This window comes from Nematolebias whitei, chromosome 14 (genome assembly GCF_014905685.2).
Source record: "Nematolebias whitei isolate Nwh7 chromosome 14, NemWhi1, whole genome shotgun sequence".
Taxonomy (NCBI): Eukaryota; Metazoa; Chordata; class Actinopteri; order Cyprinodontiformes; family Rivulidae; genus Nematolebias; species Nematolebias whitei.
In genome coordinates this window covers 774,905-785,315 of record NC_056511.1, presented here as the reverse complement: position 1 = coordinate 785,315, position 10,411 = coordinate 774,905, and the positions used below count along the sequence as shown (strand labels likewise).

At 41.5% G+C, this 10,411-nt stretch overlaps 1 long non-coding RNA gene across 1 annotated transcript in view; it reads right to left on the bottom strand.

The window, feature by feature from the left end:
• Window positions 1–2,988: 2,988 nt before the first annotated feature.
• The window catches only part of LOC119419828, a 23,435-nt gene continuing 16,012 nt past the window's right edge, over window positions 2,989–10,411 (bottom strand). Inside the window, exon 3 of the long non-coding RNA XR_005187276.1 lies at window positions 2,989–3,057. This is a non-coding gene — a long non-coding RNA (uncharacterized LOC119419828). The remainder of the gene's footprint in view (window positions 3,058–10,411) is intronic.

The window sequence follows — 10,411 nt, the reverse complement described above, 5'->3', positions numbered from 1 at the left end:
ACATCCCTGAGGAGAGCCAGTGCTGAGGGTTATGGTGGAGGAGGAGAAGTTGTGGATCCTCACTAACTGTGGTCTGTTTGTTAAAAAGTCTAGGACCCAGTTGCAGATGGAGGGGCTTAGTCCTAGTGTGGATAGTTTGTCCATCAGGGTTTGGGGGATCATGGTGTTGAAGGCGGATGTGAAGTCCACAAAGAGCATACGGACGTAAGAGTTTTTCTGCTCCAATTCAAGTTATATTTCTACAGGTTCGTTTCATTGAGCCTCGAGGACTCATTTACAAGAGAGACCTGATTTCAACAAAGAAAAATTGCAACAATGGACAACAGCAACAACAATAAACAGTTATAAAAAGTCATACTGCAGGTTTTTTTTTTTTTTTTTTTAAATGAAAGGTAAATAGAATAAATTATATATACATATAAAACAGCTATGTTACCAAGTGGTGTAAATGACTAAAAACAGGAACATCTGCAGGAACTGAACAGATGTTTGAAGCCACTTAGAGAGGTCAAAGGTCGAGAGCTTCAGATCTTTTTACAAGATATTCCAGGAAACAGGAGCGGAGTAGGAGAAGGTCCTTTTGTCTAGTTCAGTCCTCACTGAGGGAACACTGCAGGTAATGATGTCCTGAGAGCGCACGCTGTAGCTGCACTCACACAGAGACATGTAGGAGGAGATGTATGAAGGCAGCAGACCAGGAAGTGATTTAAAGATGAAAATGTACCAGTGGGAGAGTCTGTGTGAAGTTAATGGTGACCAGTTAACCAGTGAATACTGGGTGCAGTGGTGGGTACGGTAGTTACAGCCAGTTATGAATCTTAGTGCACCATGATAGACAGCATCCAACATCTGCAGCATCCAACATCTGCAGCATCCAACATCTGCAGCATCAAACATCTGTGACTTCAAACATCTGATAAGCTCATGCAGATGTTCCTGTTTTTAGTTTTCTACACCGCTTTATAATCTAGCTTTTTTTTAGCTACTTTTCCTTTTGACTGTCCTTTTGGTTGCTATTTTGTTTTGATTTGTAAAAAAAAAAAAGTTTAAAATTGTATGCCTCTTTTATAACCGTCTGTTGTTGTTGTTGTCCATTGTTGTCATCATTCTTTACTAAATCATGTCTCTCTTGTAAATGAGTCATCGAGGTTCAATGGGATTAACCTGTAGAATTAAAGGTTGAATGAAAAAAATCAGCCCATTGTGTGTCATGCCCATTCCTATTTTGAAAAACCACGATAGAGCGAGTCTGCGATAAATGAACCGCGAAGTAGCGAGCGACACTGTATTTATCATTTTCACTGCAGTATTTCTCTATAGTTACCAGTGGTTAATTTGAGCCGGATCCTGCCGGAACAAGATGCAGGAACTCTCTCATTTCGACCCGTTCTGTTTGGGCAAGTCTTTCATCGGATCTGGCAGCTCCACCTCTAAAAGTCCAAAGTCATTGTGCATTTTTATTTTGATTATTTATTAAAAATACAACGAGAGGAGACGTTGCCCTCAGCCTGGAAGACTCAGTCTGTGGAGTGGATGTTCCAGTCGCAGCACGTGCGGCAAACCAGCTACTGTACATGCTCCTTGGAGGAGCAGGAGAGGAGCCTCTAGGTGGGGGGGTGAGGATGGAGGGACAGATAGTCACATTTATACACGGAGGTGCTGCGCGGAGTCCTTCTCTCCTCCTCCTCTCCAAATATTGTCCCTCCTCAGCGGCCGCACACTTTAAAACACCCCCTCTCCCCCTCTCAGACCCCGAAACAGAAACGATCATTTATTCAAGAGAATAAAAAAATGCCCTGTGGACAGTGCACGTTATGCACAGAAACATCTGCAGACAGATCTATACACAACAACACACAACATCTGCAGGTGTCTGAACTCCTGCTACATTTCAGACATGATAAATAAAAAAAGCTTACTGTAAAAAATAAATTAAAAATACAAAGATATTGGATGTGTTATTCACATTATACGTCACGTTTCAAAACAACTGCGCTAATTTGTCAAAATAGCAACGATCAAAATGTCCAAAAGACAGTCCAATTTACTTGAATTAAAAATGGATGGATGGATGGATGGATGGATGGATGGATGGATGGATGGATGGATGGATGGATTATTCGACAACCGAGAATTGAATCCTTCAGGTGCTTCAAATGGCACCACGAGACTGGAGCAAGAGGAGAAGAGTTCAGCTCAGAACCATGAAATGAGGTGAGGTTAGAACACCTGACAGGATCAGAACTGCTCTATTCACACACAACCTACTGTTCTTCTCCAAATACTAATTTTATTAAGTGTTTTTAAATGCAGGCAAATGTTGCTGTAGAACAACATGTTAAAATACACCAGAATGCACAAAACGGCATCTGTTATTCAACATTTTCTGAGAGGACCCACGCCCCCCCCCCCCCCCATTCCAGCATCAGTCAGTTTACAAATTTAGTCCTGATAGTTACTGTAGTAGTTGTCTTTTTTCTGCATTATTTATCTATAGTTATTGTAGTATTTGTGTTTTTACTGCAGTATTTCTCAATAGTTACTGTAGTATTTGAGGTTTTGCAGCAGTATTTCTTTATAGTTACTGTAGTATTTGTCTATTTTACTGCTGTATTGTACTACTGATGATGTCACTCAAATGAGTCTGGTTCCCGTCATCAGCTGATGTCATGATGACCCACCTAACTGGATCCACAGGAACCTTCTTTAATGACTTTTAATCTCTTACAGGAAATGACCCTGTCCACTTCCTCGTGACACCTTCTGCAGTTTGTTTCAATGGAAACTCTCTGCTTCAGTCAGACAGGTGCAGCTTGGATCTTCAGCAGCTATGTCAATGTTATCAGTACTAAGAAGTGTACAGAACTGGATGGATCAGGTTCTTCTGATCCGGTGTGCTGTGAAGATTGAAATGATAGCAGGAAACACATGAACCTGTTTCAGCTGCTTGTCAGAGCTGGAACGTCCCTGCTGTCAGCCTGAGCGGCTGTGGGTTTACCTGTGCTGAGGTGCTGTCCATTAGACAAGTCATGATCCAGATCTTCATCAGTCCCATCTCTGAAACAAAATCAGAGTGTAAGTATCTGCAGCAGGGCTCATGTGAGAAGCCGACAGGTAACCGTGTCAGCTGCAGCTCTGAATTCTGTTACGTTTTCAATGGTTCTGTTCCCAGTAGGGCCGACTCCACAACACCAAGTTCTGTTTGATTCTGGACCGGTTCAGGCTCAGATATCTGAATATCTGATCCAACTCATCGACTCTCCCACCAGACGGAACAATCGAACAAGCTCTCGACCTTTGACCTCTCTAACAACAACAACAATACCAACGACAACAACAACACCAATGACAATAATATTAATAATAATAATAATAATAATAATACTTTATTTATAAAGCCCTTTAAAACAACCACAGCTGCCACAAAGTGCTGTACATATAAAATCAAGAACATTTAAACACATAAAAACAGTTGTTAAAACATTAAGATCAATAAAAGTAATAAAAACTGTGCAGAATAAATTCAGTGTGTGCTAAAAGCCAGGGAGTAAAAATGTGTTTTTAAAGAGTTTTAAAACTGGACAGTGAAGGAGCTCGTCTGATGAGAAGAGGGAGATCGTTCCACAGTCTTGGAGCAGCAACAGAAAAAGAGGAATTAAAGTTTCCAAAAGCAAAATCTCAGAATGAAAGTAACAGAGCTGCTCCAACATGCAGCCACCTGGAGCGGTGCAACTCCAGAACAAGACGAGGGGGGACAAGGTCACAAGGAGAACCTGATGATTTAATATGGCCGACCACATCCTCAAAAAGGGACAGGGTGACTGGTTCAAATCTATCAAACACAGCCAGGCAGGGGACCAAGCAGGAGGGGTCAAAAGCAGGGGCTGAAATAAGGGCCCTTGTGGTAACTGCCTTATTTATAAAAAACTGCAGGAAGTCATTACAAAGTTCAGTAGAGGCTTCCAGACAGACAGGTTGCGGGGCCTTCAGGACAGAGTCAATAGTTTTAAAAAGGACACATGGATTATTATGATTGGACACTAATGTCTGACAAGTGTTGTTTTTTGGCCTCTTTAACAGTGTTCTGGTACTGACAGTCCTTTAAAATGTAAAATGAAACCTCCAGTTTATCTTTTTTCCATCTCCGTTCAGCTCTGCGGCACTCCTGTCTGACTGCAATAGTTTTTTCATTAAACCAGGGTTCAGATCTGGCTTTAGGCCGCACCAGTTTGGATGGAGCTACACAGTCCAAAATGGTTTGACAGGAGGAGTCAAACCAGGAGCTCAGCTGTTCGGTGTCAGCAGCAGAGCCAGAGGGAGCACAGAGCTGTTCAAAGGCAGCAGAGAACTGGCCAGCAGTGGAAGGGTTAAAAACTTTACGTCGCTGGGCAGGAGCGCAGGATTTAACTGGAGCACAGGACAAACCAACATCAAATAAAACAGGCCTATGGTCAGAAATCACATTATCATATAGTTCCAGGTCATTCACAGACAAGCCGTGAGAGAGAACCAAGTGTGTCCATGTTCATGCGTGGGACCAGAAACCCACTGAACCAGGTTAAATGAGTCAGTGAGGCTGAGAAAGTCCTTCACCAGTGGTTTCTCTGGGCAACATACATGAATGTTAAAATCCCCAACAATAAGGACTCAATCATAGTTTATCATTATTCCAGTCAGGAAATCAGAAAAGTCATTCAAGAAATCCTTATTATATTTAGGGGTTCTGTAGATGACAGCGCACAGCACGGGGTGTGAGCGACCCACCTCAAATAAAGTCACCTCGAAGCTGGAGAATGAAGACGGTGCAGAGCATTGCTTGCATTTAAAGTTGTTTTTATAAACCACCGCCGTTCCTCCTCCACGGCCTGACATCCAAGGGGAGCTTAGATAAGAGCAGCCGTCTGGTTGAAGTTCAACAAAAACACTGGAGTCATCAGCCTCGACCCAGGTCTATGTGATGCAGAGTAAATCCAAATGACAGAAACTGAAAAAGTCCTGCAGGATGAAAGTTTTGTTTGTCAGAGATCTGGCATCCACCAGGCCAATCCTGGTAGAAACCACAGCATGTAAACTGACGGGCGCTAGGGCCCGGGGCAGCATCTTCAGGCTCTGCAGGTTCACTCCGGGCCGGTAGAGCCGAGAGAAGCAGGAGGGGTGGAGGCGAACACCCGCATCCAGGCCGGTGACAGATAGCAGGCAGCTGTCAACAAGATCCAGGAAACGCCACGGCACAGCGAAAGACAGAAATAATCCATTTCTTGTCTGAGAAATGGACGTAGAACTGGCCAGGCAGATCTTTAGTTTCACCAGCTGTCCTCCACGTTTACCGCGGTAACGACGACGTTTCCGCCGGGGGGTGGAGGGGGTAGCGCAGGTGCCCGGAGGAGATGAGCTGGGACTCCTGACAGGAGCGGGAGTAAAGTTTTCTGTCCACCATAATCAAAGGCATTGAGATTGCCAACAACAGGTCGAATATTCAGGAGGGCCTGACGATTGTACAAAAGCACAGACTTAGTGCTGAGCACAAAACAGAGAAATGAGAGTGATCATTGTGTAATAGCGGCTCTCAGAGACACTAAACTTCCACATCCTAAGCCCAGATTAATTCAAAAAAGGGATCTGAAATGTTTTTGTGAACAGTCATTCCTCTGGGATCTGTCTCACTTTCACTGGCATCGTATTCTGTTAACTGATGACGTGAACTATTTTCATAATAGTTTCATTTATTTTCTGAACTTACATGCTCCTTTTCGTCAGTTCAGAATAAAGGGACGAGACAGCCCCTGGTTTACTCCAGAGCTAGCTGACCTCCTGCACAGGAGAGATCATCTTTGGGCTGCAGCGAGAAAATCTGACTCAGACACTGATTGGTTGAGTTTTCAACAGATGAGGAATAAATGCACAACTGCTGTCAAAGCAGCAAAACGCAACTATTTCTTATCTCAGACCTCCAAAAATCTAAATGACCCCAACAGATTCTGAAAAACCATCAAATCTCTCTCAGGCACCCCCCAATCATCTGACCTCCCATCACAACTTCTCGTTAACTCTGTTCCTGTGTCAAATAAGCACGAGATCCTGAACTGTTTCAACAAACATTTTGTTGCTTCTGGTTCTTTATTTGACACAGTTACTAATGGAAGATCAGCCACTTCACTTAATAACCAAACTTCTACAAATCAAATCCCTCCTACAAGTCAATCCTCAGTTAATCACAGCTTCTCTTTTTCTCCATTCTCAGTCAGTGAGGTCAATAAACTGTTAAAAGATCTTGACCCTAAAAAATTTGCAGGTCCAGATGAACTTCCACCTTATTTCTTAAGGCTGGCTGCTCATATCATCACAGTCCCTTTGACCCACATCTTCAATCTCTCCATGAGACAAAACTCCATCCAGACACTTGAAAACAGCCTTTGTTCTTCCTTTGCTGAAGGGAGGTGACCCCCCCTCACTGAACAACTATGGACCAATCTCTAAACTCTGCATTTTAGCCAAGGTTCTAGAAAAACTGATAAACTCTCAAATCAAAAATGACCTGGACTCATTTAACATCTTACCTCCACATCAATCTGGTTTCAGGAAACAACACAGCACAACCACTGCTTCACTGAAGGTTGTTAATGAAATCGTTGAAGCACTGGATGCTAAGGGTTATTGTGCTGCACTTTTCTTAGACCTGTCTAAAGATTCTGACACTGTGGATCAGAACATCTTGTGTCATAAACTCTCAGAAACTGGTTTCTCAGAACACACCATTGATTGGTTCTCTAACTATCTCTCAGACAATGTGTTCAACATAATGGTATTTCTTCCAGTTATCTAACAGTCAGTAATGGTGTACCACAAGGCTCAGTCTTAGGACCCAGCCTCTTTACAATCTACATAGGTAATGTAGGTCAGAGCATCCCTGATGCATCCTTACATTTCTATGCTGATGACAGTTGTTTATTGTCGAGCTAAAACAGTTGATAAGGCTTTCCAGCTTTTGAAATCCGCATTTGACATCATCCAGTCAGATTTGTTCCATCTCAAACTTGTCCTAAATGCCGATAAAACCAAAGGGATGGTTTTTCAAACAGGAAGTTGGTCCCATCAGTTCTTCATCTGATTTTATTCTCAATTGGTGTTCCGATTGGAGTTTGCCGATTCCTATGAATATTTGGGTATCTTGGTCGCATATCTCTTTTAAGCTTCACATGGTTAAAGTAACAAAATAAATTCATGCTTCAACAAATAGTTCCATAAGTCCAGTTTGGAGTAATAATAGGCCTATGTGTATCACTGAGATAATCTCACATGGGCAAAAAAAAAAAATCAGATTTATTCAGGTAAGGTTTCATAAAGAATAGATCATTTAAAGTGGATTACATGGACCAGGTGTCATCAAATGATACAGAGCAATGGTGATAAAACTGCCTTGGTGAACTCTGAAAAATATATACTACGAAACATGGGCAAAATATAACATCTTATCAAACATATCTTATTATTTAATAGATATTTAATACTTTATTTTATTAGTTTCATGATTTTCCTAATTTTCTTATTTTTATTGTTTGAAAAAACATTTTCACATCTTTGTATGATGTCCTGTTATTTTCTTTTGTTTTATAAGCTCAGACTAAATGAGGCCACTGCATCAACATACTCCTGACTTTAAAATAAATTACTTTGTCTTGCATTCTTTATGCAGCTTTGATTTGAATACACTGCCTTTTTTAGGTTTACCTGACACATTAGGCGTATTTGCACAAAGTTTCAGTGTTGGTGTCGACACCGCCGATACTTGCAGGAATTTGGCCAGGTATCGTATCGGAACAGAAAATCCTGGTATCGAACATCACTAGTTTCTGACCTAAGAAGTGCGCTGTGAATGTTAGTGGTCAAAGGTGGTATTACATTGAGTTATCACAGAATGAGACACTGCAACATGAACAGAAAAATTATAGAAGATGACAACCTGTGTCAATCCACTTAGGTTTTAAAAAATTAAACTAGAGATTAAAGTACAGGCAAACTATTTTAGTACAACGACTTTATGATTTTTTTTGGTCATAAAACCACCAAATTACACAAAAAAAAACCCTTCTGATGGTGATTTGAACAGCTTTGATCATTCAAATATTAACTTATTAATGGAAGAAATTGATTTGATTTGGGAGCTTGAAATTTATTTTACTTAGAGATTATTGAGGGTTTCATGAAAACATTGTTTAGGCAAAAATGGCCTATACATTTAATTTTTATTTTCTTTTGAGAATCCTGTATTTTCCTTTTCTATTATGCACTATTGGTCTGTAAAACAATGGTTCTGAAATGTATGCAAATTTGGACAGTTTTTACTTTTAAAAGTTTTCTTTTCTCTTGGCACTCTGTGTTGAGAGGAGTTGAAGGAAGAACAGACTCCTCCTCCCTCCACACGGAATGAGAGGCAACTTTCTGATCCAGCAGCGTGACAAGGACCTCCACTCTCAAGGTCCCAGCTCTGAGGACACACCTTAACTCTCCTCTCCAAGGGCTGAGTACACCTTATCAGCACGACGCCATAACAGAACCAAGATCCACAGGCCCAGACAGCAATTATACAGTCACATCCATATTATCAGACAACACTGGATTGGGACACATGGGCCAAGATTACCTCAAAACTGATCAGCCACAATCTAGATGATTGGGATTTGAGTGGCCAACTCTCATGTTTTGCCCATGAGCTCTGAAAGAAATCAGACCTGAGTCTTGTCAGAGAAAGAAGAACAAGAAAGGAGGGTAACTTCAGATCCCCTGAAGATGACTCCTTGCCAGAGTGATGGCCAACACAGTGAACAAAAATGTGTTAAAAGTTGTTGTTTTTTCTTACAAGTTTGGTTTTACCTTTTAAAATGGTTAAGTACTGAAACAGTGAAGGAAGCATTTTTACTCTTATTATTTTTATTTTTGCTTATTATGAAGCTATGGAAAACATTCAAATTGAGATTGTGTTTTAACTCCTCGTGTTTATGTCATTTTACAGAAAAAATTGAGGTTCATGGCTTCCCTGAGGGTGGACATGGTCTGGAGCCAGGACCCTGTGGTCAGATTAAAAGGTCAGAATATTTTCACCCACTGCAGACGAGAGCCATGGCAGGGTCAGGGTCAGGGTCAGCTACAGACGAACAGAGCATCTGTTGGGGCACACCTGACTTGTCCGAGCCTGTGAGGACGGTTCAACCTCTTTGAAATGATGTGGGTCCTTCCAGAGGGACCCCTGGACAGATGTGAGTAAACAGAAATGCAGTGGCAGAGGTCATATGGAAGATTTGTTACGATATTTCTTAGTTAGACTGGTCCTATGGTTTTGATCTGCTCAGAGACGGGATTATAATGAAATTATGACCCGGTTCTGACTAGGTTCAACTGGGCCAGCAACTCTAAAGAGAGTCTCCCAGGGATTTCAATATCAGTCAAGAAATAGTTTAATCTGCTTGCCACATCACGTAGAAAGGCTTTGAAGCACCGTTTCATATTTCCTAACACGTCAGTCCACATAAGACCACGCTTAGCCACGCCCCCTCATACACTGATAGGCTGAGCTCCCCTTCTGCGAAAGGCGGAGTCTAGGGCCGTATAAATTAACGATGACACGAGACATCGGGGCTCTTCTTCCGGGTCTGTGGCGTCACAGACTGTAGAGTCCAGCGCTGTGAATTGTAATCTTTTACTGCCTTTTCTAATATAATTTGATAAAACTTAATTGACGTTTCCTTGATTTATTGATAGCATGAGTTGCCACTTCTGAGAGAGGTTCAAGTCGAGGGTAAAGACGTGGGCTGGAGGGGGTTTCTGGATCGGGTGGCCCGCAGCCTGCTCCCGTCTTTAACAGCTTGTTAGGGCAAAATAGAGGGTTTTTGGGCCACTGACCTGTTTTAACCTGTTCCAGACCCTCCCCCTCTACAGGGGAACTTTGAACATTAAAGTTATAGAGTTATGCATGAAGAGAGATCCAGCTGAAACTATTTAGTTTCCTGATTCATGCTCATGATGCAATAACTATTTAGTTATTAGTTTGTTTGTTAAAATAAACCACAGGGGGATTATGTTCATTAACTGATATTGTCTTATCAAGTGGGGATTGAGTATTTGTTCAGACTTGTGTGTTAGTGGTGGATGACACTAACTGACAGGAGTTTTGGAGTAAAGCAGGTAAGTATAAAAATGAAGAATCTGTGGTTGAATCAGTCAGAGCTGAATACTAAACTCATTCTCAGGATTTGTTCCTCTGTAAATCTCAGGAGTACACACATTAAAGATGAACACATGGTTCAGTGTTTTTAAATATTCTTGGTGGGGTTAACATTAACACTAATAAAATATTACTATGACACGTTTGCAAAACTCACAGTCACTGATACATTTTTATTAAGATATATTATCT